This window comes from Chiloscyllium plagiosum, unplaced genomic scaffold, assembly GCF_037043375.1.
Source record: "Chiloscyllium plagiosum isolate Xiang-an unplaced genomic scaffold, Cpla_swu_hap1 HiC_scaffold_22, whole genome shotgun sequence".
Lineage (NCBI taxonomy): Eukaryota > Metazoa > Chordata > Chondrichthyes > Orectolobiformes > Hemiscylliidae > Chiloscyllium > Chiloscyllium plagiosum.
In genome coordinates this window covers 30,275,872-30,286,830 of record NW_028270160.1, presented here as the reverse complement: position 1 = coordinate 30,286,830, position 10,959 = coordinate 30,275,872, and the positions used below count along the sequence as shown (strand labels likewise).

The 10,959-nt window shown below is 40.0% G+C and overlaps 2 long non-coding RNA genes across 3 annotated transcripts; both read right to left on the bottom strand.

Moving 5' to 3' along the window:
* Positions 1-109: 109 nt before the first annotated feature.
* LOC148145967 (uncharacterized) lies at positions 110-6,737 on the bottom strand. 2 transcript variants are annotated; one of them, XR_015761009.1, is made up of 6 exons: positions 5,855-6,737; positions 5,590-5,712; positions 3,582-3,605; positions 2,138-2,155; positions 477-494; positions 110-121 (listed from the first exon to the last, which is right to left on the bottom strand). It is a non-coding gene; the product is annotated as an uncharacterized LOC148145967 (long non-coding RNA). The 2 variants fall into 2 exon arrangements; XR_015761008.1 differs by lacking the exon at positions 5,855-6,737 and having other exon boundaries at positions 5,590-5,831.
* Positions 6,738-6,847: 110 nt separating this feature from the next.
* LOC148145966 (uncharacterized) lies at positions 6,848-10,828 on the bottom strand. The gene is made up of 3 exons (XR_015761007.1): positions 10,677-10,828; positions 8,616-8,639; positions 6,848-7,593 (listed from the first exon to the last, which is right to left on the bottom strand). It is a non-coding gene; the product is annotated as an uncharacterized LOC148145966 (long non-coding RNA).
* Positions 10,829-10,959: the final 131 nt, after the last annotated feature.

The following is a 10,959-nucleotide window of genomic DNA, read 5'->3' as shown; positions in this document are numbered from 1 at the left end:
GCTATTTTGCTTATAAACAAAGTTACAGACTACAATAATCAGAGAAATATAATAAACTTTATTCATTGAAAAGTGGATCAATACATTTTCTTGAAAATATTTTCCTTACCTGCTGTCCCTGCTGTTCCAGGAAGCACGGTTAAAATATAAAAAATAATACATTAGTAACAGGACTATTTGCCATACCTCTTCAAGCCTCAAGCATCATGTAATCCTTTAACAACATTAAAGAAAGAAGATGATTTGGTCTGATATAACATTAAGCAATTGTTTGAAATTAATTCTCCCATCACCCAGCATTTTCACATAGGATGTTTTCTCTGACTTTATAATGTGTTGAACAGGAACATACTAATTTATTGCGGGTGGATGTGGGGTTGAGTGGGAGGTGTTGGAGGAAGCAAGCAAAACATGCATAATGAACTTTAATGATTGGAAAATGAATAGGAACATTTCCTTGAAGATATTTTCCATACCTGGTGTTGTTGTTGTTTCTGTCGAAACATTAAAAATAATGAATTCGTAACAAGAATATTTGCCATACACTTCAAGCTTCAGACCCCATGTGATCATTAAATTAAGAAGATTGATTTGGTCTAATATAACTTTATGCTAATTATTTTAAATTAATGCTCCAATCATCCCACATTATTCATACAGGACATCATTTATGCCTCTATTCAGTGACGATCTTGTATTAAAACAGGGGCACCAATCTGACTGGAGGGTTTCAACAGGAAACTACAGGGAAAATGGAATTAGCAAGTGTTGTCATGTTCAAGGTTCATGACTGTCTATGGAATAGTCATTGATAAATCAAACAAGTAATTCAGAACAGTAAACCTTAACTAGAGAGTGGCGAGACTATTGCCAATGTATATGATAAGTAAAATCCGATCAGATATAAAAGTAGAAGTGAGACAGATTCTATTAAGAGACATGAATGAAGAAGCATATGAGGAGGCTCTTCTACAGTATCAATACCAGAGGAATGGTAGGGACCGATTTTACAACAAGGGTAGGCACCCAGCACCACAGTATAATTACAGAGGCAAGGCCAACACAACTTGACCAGATCAATGCACTTTGTTATTTCATAAGATGGCCCTCATTTGTACGGTGTGGGACCTCCACAGAAAGAGTCAGATATTCAGCATAGAAACAGGCCCTTCAGCCCACCCTGTTTGTGATGACCTGTAAAAACCAAATTATATTCTCCCAATTGCCTGTACTTGCTTCATCACCTGTGATATCCTGGCATTTTACACTCTCAAGGAGGAAGACACAACTCTTGGAGCAGTGATTAGTCTGAGACCAACAGCTTTGTGTCATACCAGGAGAGCTGGTATTGCTGGTGTACCAGGAGGAAATGGAACAGTAGATGGCCCCTGACACACTTAGGTCTACATTTTAGTATAAACACTTAAGACAGAGCAGAGAAAAAAATTATTTTCTCAGAAGGTGATGGCTCTACGTGATAATCTACCTCAAAAAAGTAAATAATTGAATATATTTAGAGAGCCTGCAAAGGCTGGGGCTATTTTCCCTGGAGCGTCCAAAGCTAGGAGGTGACCTTATAGGGGTTCATAAAATCATGGGGGGTATTTCTAAGTTAAACAGATACATTCTTTGTCCTGAGGTGGGGGAGTTGAAATCGAGAGGGCACATGCTTGAAATGAGAGGGGAAAGATTTAAGAGGGGCATAAAGGGGTAACATTTTCAGATAGAGGGTAATACATGTATGGAATGAGCCACTAGAGGAAGTGCTGGAAGCTGGTACAAATTACAATATATAAAAAGCAGTTGAATAGGTATATAAATAGGAAGGGTTTAGAGGGATATGGGCTAAACAGCATGTGATCATTTTAACAATATTAAAGAAAGAAGATGATTCGGTCTGATATAACGTTTTGCCAATTATTTGAAATTAATGTTCCCATCACCCAGCATTTTCACATAGGATGTTTTCTCTAACTTCATAAAGTGTTGATCCGGTATTATAACAGGGACAAACCAATCTATTGGGGGTGGATGTGGGGTTGAGTGGGAGATGTTAGGGAAGCAAGTAAAACATGTGTAATGAAGTTTAATGACTGAACAGTGAATAGGAACATTTTCTTGAACATATTTTACATACCTGCTGTTGTTGATGTTTCTGTTCAAACATTAAAAATAATGAATTAGTAACAAGAATATTTGCCATACCCTTTCAAGCTTCAGACTCCATGTGATCCTCTTAATAGCATTAAAGAAAGAAGATTGGTTCAGTCTAATATAACTTTATGCCAATTAGTTTAAATTATTTTCTCAGAAGGTGATGGTTTTACGTGATAATCTACCTCAAAACGGTGAATCACTGAATATATTTGGAAAGTTTGCAAAGACTGGGGCTATTTTCCCTGGAGCGTCCAAGGCTAGGAGGTGACCTTATAGAAGGAGAAAGTGAGGTCTGCAGATGCTGGAGATCAGAGCTGGAAATGTGTTGCTGGAAAAGCGCAGCAGGTCAGGCAGCATCCAGGGAACAGGAGAATCCTGTTCCCTGGATGCTGCCTGACCTGCTGCGCTTTTCCAGCAACACATTTCCAGCGGTGACCTTATAGAGGTTTATAAAATCACAAGGGCATATCTAAGTTAAACAGACACGTTCTTTGCCCTGTGGTGGGGGAATTGAAAACTAGAGGGCATATGTTTGAAATGAGAGGGGAAAGATTTAAAAGGGACCTAAGGGGTACCATTTTCCAACAAAGGGTAGTACGTGTATTGAATGAGCCACCAGGGGAAGTGGTGGAGGCTGGTACAAATTACAACATGTAAAACGCACTTGGATAGGTATATAAATAGGAACAGTTTATGAGCCAAATGTAGGCAACATGAGACTAAATTTATTTAGGATATCTGGTTGGCAAAGGACAAGTTGGACCGAAGGGACTGTTTCTATTCTGTATATCTCTGAGATTCCAAGACTCCACGTTCAAAGCATTTTGACTAATTTTGTCTCCACGGTAATCGGAGTAATGATTCGGGGTTTCTGGGGGACTTGGAAGTTCATGCTCATATTGAATGGTGGAATTATCTCGAGGGGCCAAATGACCGGCTCCTGCTTCAAACTCATCTCACGTAGGTGTTATGCTGATTCCATAAATGTTGAAGCTCCAAAATCATTTGATGCTTTTGAACAAAATTAAAGAAGAGATAGAATAATCAGGCAATTTCTTGATGAGGTCATAAATGTCTATTTTATCTTGTGCTTGAGAATGATACTGCAAATGTTGGTCAGAGACGGCAGTCTCGATATATGACAATTTACCCACACACTTAGAAATGGTGGAGGTAGTGGTGTGATTGGATCATTATGTCCAATGGCCAGTTATATCTCAAACACAGAATGGGCAGCAGAGTTCCAGATGACATCAAGTTTACAGAGATAAACGAGAGTATTCATACAAACTATAAAAAGACTTTACCAAATCAGTGTTGTGGTTTGCTGAGCATAATCATGAAGATCAAATATTGTGACTGACATAGTGTCCCCAATTTTACAAACCAACAAATAATATCAAATTAATTTAACTAGTACTGACCTGCTGTTGTGTATCCACAGTACCCTGTCGAGGAACATAATTCAACTTAGTGAATTTGTCAAACATGTAAGAAGAATCTTTTAGCATTTCTACTCAAAAAATATTAAAATAGCACATGACACTTACAAAGAGATTGCAAACTTCACATATTATTAACCTTGACAAACAATCAATGAGGAGAAAATGATCAGAGGTAGCCTATCATAGCCAAGACACAAGATATACAATATTTATACATCCAGAAATAAAATGAAATGTGTGCACACCAACCCAAATTCAGCAGTGCATGTCTTTGCTATTAATGATTAATCTCTGTACTTAAATGCCATGTATATTCATTCAATTATAGCCTGTACAATGTAAATGTATTTAAGCTGACAAAACCATAGTTGACCAGAGATACAGTATAAACAACCTTACATGGTTACTCACAGGGTCTGTCACCTCCAGTAATACTAGGCAAAAATGAGGACTGCAGATGCCGGACAACAGAGTCTAGAGTGGTGCTTGAAAAGCACAGAAGGTCAAGCAGCATCCGAGGAGCAGGAAAATCGACATTTCAGGCAATAGCACTTCATCAGGAATAAATATAGGGAGCCTCTGGGTTGGAGAGATAAATGGGAGGAGGGTGGGGCTGAAGAGAAGGTAGCCAAGAGTACAAAGGTCGATGAAGGTGGGGTTGAAGGTGATCGGTCAGATAGGAGGGTGAAGCGGGTAGGTGGGTAGGACAAACATGTCATGAGGATGGTGCTGAGCTGCAAGTTCCAAGACTCCCTGCCTTCATTCTTGATGAAGGGCTTTTGCCCGAAATGTCGATTTTCCTGCTCCTCAGATGCTGCCTGACCTGCTGTGCTTTTCCAGCACCACTCTAATCTAGACCTCCAGTAATAAAGTAAATGGCAAATTGAGAGGTGAATATTATTGTCTCAGTCACTGACAATACAGCTTTCTCTGCTCATGGTGAGAAATTTCAATGAGCACATGCTTTGGAAATGAGAATTGTCATGGACAATTCCTTGGTGAGGCTGATGTCAGGAGTTTGTTCCTTGAGGACCCTGAGTGAACATAGCATTGTATAGAGAGCTCTCTCTTTTTCTTCCTCCTCTGTCCTTGTATCATATCCTCCTCTCTGCTGCCACACTGACTGCAGGCCTGGAAGAATGATCAATGACCATCCTCCTACCAGACCATATGGCTGCTCTGTCATTAGAGAGAGAGAGAGAGGGAGAGAGAGAGAGAAAGAGAGAGAGAGACTACTGTTGGTGATTTAACCTGAGGGCCACTACTCCCCATGCAAGGGTAGGGGCTGACAAGGAGAATCCTTCATAGAAACCTCAGGCAGTGTTAGAATTGAAACTACACTGATGGTGTCACTCTGTATCGCAATCTGGTCGATCCAGTCATCTTATCTAACTGACCCCCATGATGATGACAGCTTGAGTAACATGAAAGAGAGCAAGTGATTGGAGCTGTACCCTTGATTTACAAAGTAAGGTCTTCAACATATGGGAAAATACTTCCTGAAAGTGTCACCGGTTCTAAACATCAAGAAACAACTCTAAAGATTCTCATTTCTATGAAAACCCAATTGATCCTGACTGGAAGGTGGATGTTCCTGATAACATACTCTGTAACTACCAAGATATAATTCTAATGCCTGTCCAATGCCCTCATCAAAATCAGTACTGTATCAATTCACTGCAAATCAATGCATTATGGAAGCATATTTTTCAGCAATTGCATTTCAGACTGAACCCAATTTTTGCAATAGTGCAGAACATAGCTGTCCTGACATAACATCATGGATTATACCATACACTGCAGGTGAAGAAATCACACATTATCTGAACTTAACTACCCTGATTCACAAAAGGAGCAACATGCTTTCTTGAAGTCCCATTCTAAGGTATACCACCTGTTTTTGTAATGATAATGCACTAACAAATATAAAGTTAAATATTCACTAAACAAATATAAAGTTAAATATTCACTAAAAAATATCACTTACCAGAATTAATGTAAGAACATTGATAACAGAAATCTGGGCAGCAGTTACCGTTGTAAACACAATAGTAATCGCAGGAACATCCTGATGAATATCCTCCACAGTTGTATTGGCATGAGCCAACTTCTGTTAGATAGTGAACGCTGAGTTAGGTTTGAAGTTATGTTGATTATAAACAAGGTTACAGATTACAGGCTTCAGAAAAATGTCATGTACTTTAATCATTGAAAAGTGGATGAATACATTTCCTTGAAAATATTTTCCTTACCTGTTGTCCCTGTTATTCCAGGAAGCATGGTTAAAATATAAAAAATAATGCATTAGTAACAGGATTATTTGCCATACCTCTTCAAGCCTCAAACATTATGTGATTCTTTTAACAACATTAAAGAAAGAAAACATGTTGGTCTGATATAATGGTATGTGAATTGTTTGTAATTAATGTTCCCTTCAGCCAGCATGTTCAGATATGGTGTCCTTTCTGACTTTATAAGGTGTTGAACCAGTATTATAACCGGGGAACCAATCTGACTGGAGGGATTTGGACGGGGAGCTGTTCAATTAGGGAATTCGCAGGTTCCAGATTTTCCAGTTGAGGGATAAGAAATACTAGAATATCAATATTAAACTCTCATTGAGGAATCAAACAAGCAATTAAAAAATACATCCTCAGCTAATAGTGGTGAAACTGTTGCAGATGTAGAAGATAATTGAAATCATATGAATATTCAAGTAGAAGCCAGTCAAGTGTACAATCAAGCAGGCATTGACACGTCCATTGAAAGAAGTGAAGAAAGACATTTATGAGGAAACTCCATAACCGCATCAGTATACAAGCAAGAATGGTGAGGATAGACTGTACAACAAGGATAGGTTCCCAGCACCACAACATAATTACTGAGGCAAGCCCAAGACCATTTGACAAGATTGGCTCACTTTAGTTGTTCATGGTTTGATCCTTTGATTTGTATGAAGTGAGACTTCCACATGTAGAGTCATGGAGGCATACAGCATAGAAACAGGCCATTCGGCCAACCATGTCTATGCTGACATACAAACACCAAACTATACTCATACCATTTACCTGCACTTAGTCCAGAGTCTACAATGCCCTAGCATTTTATGCTCTGAAGGATTAGATTAGATTAGATTACTTACAGTGTGGAAACAGACCCTTTGGCCCAACAAGTCCACACCGACCCGCCGAAGCGCAACCCACCCATACCCCTACATTTACCCCTTCGTCCCTGACCTGCACATCTTTTGGACTGTGGGAGGAAACCGGAGCACCCGGAGGAAACCCACGCAGACACGAGGAGAATGTGCAAACTCCACACAGTCAATCGCCTGAGTCGGGAATTGAACCCGGGTCTCTGTCGCTGTGAGGCAGCAGTGCTAACCACTGTGCCACTGTGCCGCCCATGGATGAAGGCCCAAATTTGGAGCAGTGTCATTCTGAGACCAACAGCTCTGTATTACATCAGGAAAGGAGGCCACTCCCAGTTTTGGTGGTGTACCAGGGCAAAATGGAACATAAATCCATTGTAGAACTAGCATAATGCTTGTTTCACATCAGCAGGCACACCATCAACACCACAGCAAGCTAATTCTAGCCATATATGTGACTGCTTTCTCTCGTACAGGTCACCCATAAGATCCAGCCCATGACGTTGCCCCTTGTTGAGCAATCCAAAAAACACGGGTTATAATTTTCAAATAAACACCGAAAACAGACTTGTTTATTTTCCCGTAGAGCATTGCTCTGTGCGATACTTTACGTCAGAGCACTAAATCATTGATTATGTTCAAAGTAATTCACACAAAGTTTGGTCTCCAAAGATATCAGGGGAAATGATCAGGCTTTTGGGGAGGTGGGGTCATGACTCGGGTTGGGGTTGGGGGAAACTACAAAAACGCCCGTAATGAACCTTAATCATTGAAAAATGAATTAATACATTCTCTTGAAGATATTTTCCATACCTGGTGTCAATGTTGTTTCAGTAAAGCCTGTCAAAACATTAAAAATAATGCATTATTAACAAGAATATTTGCCATTCTGCTTCAAGCCTCAGACATCATGTGATCCTTTTCAACAGCCTTAAAGAAAGATGGTTGATTTGGTCTGATTCAACTTTATGCCAAATCTTTTTAATTAATGCTCCCATCACCCAACATATTCAAATAGGATGTCCTTTCTGACTTTATTAAGTGTTCATCTAGTAATCTGACTGGAGGGCTTCAAACAGGGAAATTCAGGAAAAATGGGGAAGTGTCGACATGTTCAAGGTTCAAGCCTCTCCAGGAGGGGTAAAAGCAACATATAACAAACAATTTTGAATTGTCATTGAGAAATCAAACAGGCAATTTAGAAAAACACATCATCAGATACAGAACGGTGAGATGTAGATGAAAACTGAAATCCGATAGATACATAAGTAGAAGCGAGACAAGCATACGATCCAGAAGTAATAGAAAATTCTATTAAATGACGTCAATAAGGAAGTATATCCGGAGGCTCCATTATGATATCAAAATCAGCAAGAAGGTTAAGGATAGAGTATCCAACAAGGCTAGGTTCCGAGCACCATGGTATAATTACTGAGGCGAGCCAAACACCATTTGACCAAATCAATTCACTTTAGCATTTCTATGAAGTGGGGCTTCCACACAAAGACACATAGAGCCATACAGCAGGGAAATGGGCTCTTCAGCCAACCATGTCTGTGCTGAACTGGAAAAACCAAACTATGCTCATTCCATTTACTCCTACTTGCCCCTAGCCGACAATGCCCTGGATCATTATGTCAGATAATCAGTAATATCCCTAACTGAGAAGGGACAACAGACTTTTAGATGATGTTTAGATTATAGCAATAATAGGGAGGAGTTAGACAGAATGCACAAATACTACATGAAACCAGAGATGTGATTCTTTGAGTACACTCATTACAATCAATTATTGTGATAGGCATAGCATCCCCAATATACAAATTAACAAATTCAATAAAATTTATTAAAGTCTTACTGACTTGTTGAGAATTCACTGCAGTACCCTGTAGAGGAACATATTCAACTTATTGAATTTGTCAAGTACATAGGAAGAATCTTTTACCGTTCTGACTCATAAAAATTTCAATATAACACATGAGAAAAAGACGATACATTTCAGATATTGTGGGATTGACAAACAAATAATGAGAACAAAATGACAAGCGTTGGGGGCAGATTGTCAATATAGCATTCAATATATACAATATATGTACATCTACAAATAAAATGAAATGTGCAGCACACCTGCATAAATTTGGCAGTGCATGTCTTTGTTGTTATGGTGCCATCTTGGTATTTAAATGCAGTACTTACAAAGCCACGAGTATTCAGTTAATGATATCCTGTATAATATGGCAAAGCCACAGTTGACCAGAAAGACAAAATAAGCACCCTAGCCTGCTCACTCAGAGGGTCAGCCACCTCCTATAAAACAGTGGATGGCAAATTAAGAAGTGAACATTGTGGTCACAGTCACTGACAGTAAATTTGTGACTGCCAGTGGTGAGAAATTTCAATGAGCACTGGCTTTGGAAATGAGGGTTATCACGGAAGTTGTTTCTTGGTGAGGATGATGTCAGGAATTTGTTCCGTGAGGACCCTGAGTGAATATAGCATTGTTTGTGGAGAGCTCTCTTCCTTTCCTCCTCCTCTCTCCTTGTACCACATTCTCATCTGTGCTGCCACACCAACTGCAGGCCTTGGAAGATGATGAGGGAACATAGGCTCATGAGACCATCAGGCTGCTCTGTTGTTAGAGAGAGACATTGGTGGTGGTTTAACCTGAGGGTCACTATACAACAAGCAAGCGTAGCAACTGAAAAGGAGAGTCCTTCATAGAAACCTCAGTCAGTGCAGGGATTGAATCCAGACTGATGATATCAGTCTGCAATGCAAAACAGCCATTCAGCCAACTGATCTAACTGACCCCCATGATGATGATACATGATGATGATGATGATGGGGTAGCACGGTAGCTCAGTGGTTAGCACTGCTGCCTCACAGCACCAGGATCCCAAGTTCAATTCCAGCCTCAGGTCTGTGTGGAGTTTGCACATTCTCCCTGTGTCTGTGTGGGTTTCCTCCCACAGTCCAAAGATGTGCAAGTCAGGTGAAGTGGCCATGCTAAATTCCCCATAGTGTCAGGTGCATTAGTGGGAGAGAAATGGGTCTGGGTGGGTTACTTTTGTGGGCGGCACGGTGGCACAGTGGTTAGCACTGATGCCTCACAGCGCCAGAGACCCGGGTTCAATTCCCGCCTCAGGCGACTGACTGTGTGGAGTTTGCACATTCTCCCCGTGTCTGCGTGGGTTTCCTCCGGGTGCTCCGGTTTCCTCCCACAGTCATAAAGATGTGCGGGTCAGGTGAATTGGCCATGCTAAATTGCCCGTAGTGTTAGGTTAAAAGGGGTAAATGTAGGGGTATGGGTGGGTTACGCTTCGGCGGGTCGGTGTGGACTTGTTGGGCCGAAGGGCCTGTTTCCACACTGTAAGTAATCTAATCTAATCTAATTCAACACAATGACAAAGAATCTGAGGTGGCAAGCAATCTGAGGTGAACAATTGAAGTACAAAGCAAGGCCTTCACCACTTGCTGAAAATGTCACCAATTCTAAACATCAAGATAAATTCTTAATGTTCTTATTCTTAGTAAAAACCCAGTTGAAATCTGACCCTGACAGGAAGATGGATGTTCTTGATGATCTACTGTATAATTTCCAGGACTTAGTCCTAATGCCTATCCAATGCCATCACCAAACATCAGGACTGCATCAACTCACTGGAAACCTGGGTGTGATGCAAAACTACTTCTCAGCCACCGTGCTTCAAACTGATCCAGATTTTTGAAACACTACAGCACAGAACTGTCCTGATCATAATATCATAGAACACACCACATACTGCAGAATAGAAATCACACACTACCTGAACTTAACTGCACAAAAACTTTCTACATGTCCCATTCTATGGTTTATCACCTATATTTACAATGGTAATGCACAAACAAATATACATTTAAATATTCACTAAAAATCCACATACCAGAATTAATGTAGTAACACTGATCACAGAAATCTGGGCAGCAGTTGCCATAGTAAACACAGTTGTAATCGCAGGAACACAGTGCGAAACTTCCTCCACAGTTATATCGGCATGAAACAATATCTGTAATGGAGTGAAAGCTAAGATTGGTCTGAAGCTATTTTGCTTATAAACAAAGTTACAGACTACAATAATCAGAGAAATATAATAAACTTTATTCATTGAAAAGTGGATCAATACATTTTCTTGAAAATATTTTCCTTACCTGCTGTCCCTGCTGTTC